General features: G+C 52.3%; 1 long non-coding RNA gene across 1 annotated transcript; it reads left to right on the top strand.

Moving 5' to 3' along the window:
• Nucleotides 1-317: 317 nt before the first annotated feature.
• Nucleotides 318-5,170, top strand: LOC141574778 (uncharacterized). The gene is made up of 3 exons (XR_012501897.1): nt 318-452; nt 615-4,546; nt 5,035-5,170. It is a non-coding gene; the product is annotated as an uncharacterized LOC141574778 (long non-coding RNA).
• Nucleotides 5,171-5,648: the final 478 nt, after the last annotated feature.

The following is a 5,648-nucleotide window of genomic DNA, read 5'->3' as shown; positions in this document are numbered from 1 at the left end:
AAGATCATCCAAGCTTTGAATACTAGGGTTTAGGCTCTTCTTACCCTTTGGTGAGAGCTAACCACTTCTTTGTGCCTCTACTCTAATTTTAAAACAGAAAACAAAAGAAGATCTACATGCAAATTACCAAAGCCATGGCTGGGACAGAGCTGGCTCCAAGGGGAGGAGAGAGAGGCTGCTGCTTGGACTGCAGTGGGGGTTGGGGGGGGTGCTTTGAACCCCAGCGGAGAGTGAGGGGGGGGGAGGACTGGGCAGGCTCTGTGAGTGGTGGAGACCTGCCCTCCACACCCACACAGCTACCCAGGACACAGCTGACCCTCTTACAGGGCCTAGAGCACTAAGGCCAAGTTGGCATGGAGGGACTGGACCCCAGGAGCAGCCCTCATCTCCTTGAAGGGACCCTACCGGTTTGGACAATGGGCAGAAGCCTTTCCCCAAGTTTTCTGAGTTGAGTAAGTACCCTAAACACCCGAACCGCCTTAGAGAGGGGAAGGGGTTACCCCGAGCGGAGTGGAATGTCCCACCAGCTAGGGAGGTAGCATCTCAGAGTTATATTTAACTTAGAAAATTAACAATTTATCCTCGCAATGTTCTTTCCTTCTTTTTTCTTCCAGAAAGTCGGTGTCTTGAGAGATGTGCCAATAAGAAATGGTTCCATGGCAGAAAGGGAGCTGGGGACTCTGGAGAGCTTCTCCTCTGGCACGTTTCTGGTCAGAGACAGACCTGAGAGGTCCTGGGAAGACAGACTGGGCACAAGAGTTCCCACTCCCATCTGTGGGCAGGAAGGGGGTCCAAGGGAGGGGCCGAGGGAGCTAAGGGGAAGCGGCCAGAAGACGGGCACCTGGAATCCCTTCACCTTCTATCCCAGGACCTGGCAGGCTCTTCTGTTCCCACTTGTCTCCCAAGCTGCTTCTTCCTGTAGCTTGTCTGCTGGAGAGTGAAAAGACAAATAGAGCGTGGGAAAAATTCAGCAAAAATAATTACACGTTCCAACAAATCAATCAGAACTGTGTAAACAGCCTCAGGCAGGTGGCCGAGTCAGGGACGTTCAGCTCTACACCCGCTCCCCACCCCGTGGTAGCTCCAGTGCGAGTCCCCAGGACACGGGACCAGAAAGAGTCCTGGATGCGATGTCTGAGGATCCGGGTGTGAGTGCCAAGGCCATCCTAACCAGCTGTGTGAACCCGGGCAGTCCACTGCACTCCTCCTAGTCTCCGTTGCATCACCTAGACTGAGATCCGAATTGTATCTACTACTCAGTGTCACTCATGGCTTGTAGAAGGAGACAGATCTCACAGGATCTGGTAGATGCGAAAGTGCTTCAGATAATCTCTTGAATCCACCCACTTGTCTCCATCTCTATCAGTGCCTCCTTGAACCAGCTCCCACCACCTTTCATCCAGCCTGCTTCCATAGATAGCCCTTACCGACTGGCTTGTATCCACTCCAGCCCCACTTCTAAACTCTTTAGTGGGCTTACAGCCAGCTTGATCTTCTAGAATCCAAAGTCTGACCATGTACCCAGGGTTGTCTAATCCCTGAGCACTGCAGGGAGAAGTGGGACCAAGGGTTGCAAGGCTTAAAGGTTTGGATTAAGAGAGAGAGAGAGAGAGAGCGCTGGAGAGGAGGGTGGAAACGAGGCTGGACAATTCACCAGTGCAGGGAATGCGTGATGGGAAGAACATGGAGTGTTCTTTGCTTGGCGTGGTGAGATGGTTTCAGGGGTCCTGCCCTTGTGTTGCTTAACACCTATGGGGGAAGACAGTTTACAAATGTAAAACAAAGAGAGCACAATCAAATGCCAAGTGGTGTGCTTCTAATTGTAAAATACTTCTGTTTGCTGCCGAAGCCCGGGGATGCTCATGGTGAAGGCCGGACTTGAGATGAGACCTTTGAGAGCGAGCTGGGTTACAACGGAGAAGGGTGGGCTTCTGAACGAGGGGATCAGATTGGGCTACACTTGGGCAGAAGGGGACACAGCCGCGTGGGGAACACGTGATGGGGAGAAGGGCCCCGGCGCGTGAGCGAGCTGGCTGGTCTCTATGGGACAGCTGGCTGGGGAGGGGAGTCAGGTGAAGGTGGACTTCAAAGTCTAGCCTGAGGAGATGAGATCTGATTTAGACTAAATGTGGATAATCTGATGAATTATTGAATGGCTCAACAGATAATTTCATAGCTCAGAAGTGGAGGAAGCAAGAGAGAAATTCACTGCTCAGGACTTAACTCTGACTGGCCCCAGGGGATGCTTGTTGGCCATTAAGTGACCAGGAACCTAGAGAAAGTGACTGTCATCCTGGAGTGGTGACAGCAGGCCAGGGCACGCTGGCACGGCCGGCATCGGTGCTAAGTTTGAGGAAAGGGCATTTGAAAAGCCCTCCTTGGGACAACAGAGGGGTCAGTCCCCTGGTCAGAGCTCAGGAATGGTGGTAGAGACAGTGGCTGTGGGGAGGGGTGGCCGTGGTTCACAGAAGATCAGGGCTCTGAAAGCGGAAACCTGCAAGACAGTCATAAATAATTCTAAAGAGAGAAGACATTGACTCTTTCTCAACACCACACACACACACACACACACACACACTCTCTCTCTCTCTCTCTCTCTCTCACGCCCGCATTAGGCATCCAGGCAGTTAATTCTTCCAGACACTCTACTGAGAGCGCCAGGAGCCTTGTACCCTTGAAATGGGCTGGCGTCACAAGGCTCATTTCAGAGTCCCTGAGGGAGTCCGTAAGGACAGGGATTTCCTCTCCCTCAGCCTCTGCAGGAGGCTCTGGGCCTCCCTGCCTCTGGCTCCCAGGCCTCCTCCCACTGTCAGGGGTCTCTGGCCATGCCCCCCTCTCTGGGTCCCCCTCCAGCCTCCTGACCTGACAAAGGTCCTCGCCTTGTGCTCCCCCCAGCATTAGCCCAAACAGCTCAGAGGGAAGTAGGGGCGGCATTCCATGCCCCCACCCCAGTGTTATAAAGGGGCTTCCGGGGCAGCTCCTGGTACAGGGCAGGCGCGTCAGGCCGAGGGATGCCCTTAGTGCATGCTTGCCCTGTGCCATCACTCTGGGCCCGCGGGATGTGCTAGTGAGCCGAAGCCGGGAGAGTTCCCACACCCGTCAGGCCTCCATTCCCAGGAGGGGAGAAGGGCTACAGTGACACGCAGCATATCGTGTGGCGCATTAGAGGGTGACCCGTGCTACAGGGAACATAGGGCAGAGCGAGGTGGGGGGTGCACTGCAGTTTTAAACAGGGCAGTCAGGGCAGGCCTTCTTGGGAAGCTAGCATTTGAGCAAAAACTTGAAGACAGGAAGGAGGAGGGTTGCAGGCAGTGGAAACTACTAGAGCCGAGGCCCTGAGGTGGGAGGGGTTTGGCCTGTCAGAGAAACAGCCTGAAGCGGAGAGGAGGAGCAGAATGGGAGGTGGGCAGACGTGTGGACTTCGACATGAATGAACAGCTGGATTCAGGCCTCGGATCAAACATCACCCAAACCCGAGGTCCACCTTCAACCTCTATGCTCCATCCCTTCACCCTGCTTTGCTGTCGGCACTGCTCCTGCTACAGAAGGCAGGGTCAAGAGAACCCCGAACTCCCTGAAGGGTTTCAGCAAAGCATATTTAAAGGCCAGGTAAGGGAGGAGGGTTGCAGGGTCGTGATCAGCTCCTGCACCATACTCTGATTGGCTGATGTTGAGGTAACAGAGTGGTCAACACCATCAACCCCCAGGCACCAGAAGGTCTGGGGTCACTCGATCTCAATCAGCAAGTAGTTAATTTCTTCCCTTTGGTGGTGGTTTTAAGCATCTGAAAAACTGAGGAAATATACATGAGATGCTGTTACCTGGGTATTTCAGAGAGGAGCTGCAGAGGATGGGTGTTTGCCTGGGTGTTCTGCTCTGTCCGCAGGGTCTGGTTCACGGTAGGGGCTCTATCAGCATTGCCTGATGTCAGAAGCGCTTGTGAGTGTGACAAGGACAGTGTACCTTTCACACCAGAGGCTGCTGAGAAGCCTGCAAAGGCAGCTCTTCATTCCCTGAACTGCAGGGAACGTTCTGACGCACGCGGGCTCCCGTCGTCTGGCCAGGAGGGCCGTAGCGGTGTGCCACAGGGCTCTTTCTTGGCCTGGATTGCTTGAGGGTAGGGGTGAGCAGCGTGGGCAGGGTCCCCTGTAAGCACTGTCCTGAGATCTTCCTTGTTGACAGGCAAATATTTCGCTTTCATTTATTCAACAACAATTTGTTCGGCAGCTGCTCTAGGCCAAACACAGTGCTTCTGGACTTTGGGTGGAGAAGGAGGGAGCAGTTGGAGTGATGCCACCCTAGCCCTTATCAGGAGCCCAGGGACCAGCCTTCACCATGCAGATGGGTGGAGAACACCAGACACACGCCAGGGCCTGGGAATGCAAAGATAAATAGCACCGTACCTGCATTCAACAAGCGGCTGACAGTCCAGTGGGTGTGAGAGCCATGTAAACAAGCATCTGCGAATCCACAGCGCTAAACACAGCGATGACACAGACAGAGAACACCAGGAAGGCCCAGCAGTGGGGCCTGCACTGAGCTGAAGGTGGGTGTTGCATCAGCCTGCAGTCTCGTCTGAAGTGCACCCAAATCCTTGTCCTGCTGATCCTGGAAAAAGGAATTGACTTGTGGGTTAAGCATCGTGCTCCGCTGGTGGCCTGAACATAATTAGTATTCCTGAGAGAGTAACTAACACAATTCTAACACGCAATTCATGCTATCACCTTCCTACCCATGAAGAGACTAGATGCCGTGTGAGGGGAGTTGATGGAGAGAAAGGAGTGGGTGCGGGACCCTCCCCTCCCAGTTCTCTGTCCTCTGTCTCCTTTCGGTGGTCTCCATTTTTAGGTGCCAAAGCTTTCAGGCTATCTGGGGGAGTTCTCTCTAGTCCTAGAGAGAAAGATTTGATAAACACATTAATTAACACACTTACTCTAATAGGTTCATATCTGGGCGCTCCTCCTGCTATGCTTTCTTCTCTCCCTTGCTGCATCCACTGGGTTCCATTAATTAAAAGTTTCTGTCTCCATACAGGTGACGTGGCTTCCGGAACCCCTTCCTCACCCCCTGTCTCTGAAGCCGGCTCTTACCGCCCATGTACTGGCTAACAACAGGACCTGATAAATACAGGGTTTCTTGATTTTAGTATGAATTGGACAAAGGCTCCCACGGTTATCTTTGTGGATAAACTAGAGAAATAAATTAGATAACAGTATATTAGATAGAGACTTTTGGGGTTTAATAGCCAAAAAGAGTGTTGACTATTGTCATCATAGAGGTAAACAATGGGGCTTTTTCATTGACCTTGACTTTTTTAATATTTTAATCAGTGGCTTGGATAAAGACTGAATAGCATAAAGTTTAGAGGGAAAGATAATACAAAAATCAGCAAAATCAGGTGTGTAAACACAGATGAGAGACAAACCAGATTGCTGGGTGACTCTGGAGGCTCTCCCTTGGGCAGCCCAGTAGAGTGCTGCTCTGTAGGAGGGCTTCAAAAACTTGGGTTGGAACCAATGGCCGATATGCCAACTTCTCACACAGTTCATTGGGAAATACGGTATTTCTCACGCCAACAAGGTTGTAACCCAGATTGCAAAGCTCAGGATCTATCCCCTCCCACCTTCATCATTAATATGCAAAGCAGT

The sequence above is a fragment of the Camelus bactrianus genome, chromosome 23, assembly GCF_048773025.1.
Source record: "Camelus bactrianus isolate YW-2024 breed Bactrian camel chromosome 23, ASM4877302v1, whole genome shotgun sequence".
Classification (NCBI taxonomy): domain Eukaryota; kingdom Metazoa; phylum Chordata; class Mammalia; order Artiodactyla; family Camelidae; genus Camelus; species Camelus bactrianus.
The sequence above is the reverse complement of the archived record's forward strand: the minus strand, read 5'-3'. Positions and strand labels throughout refer to the sequence as shown.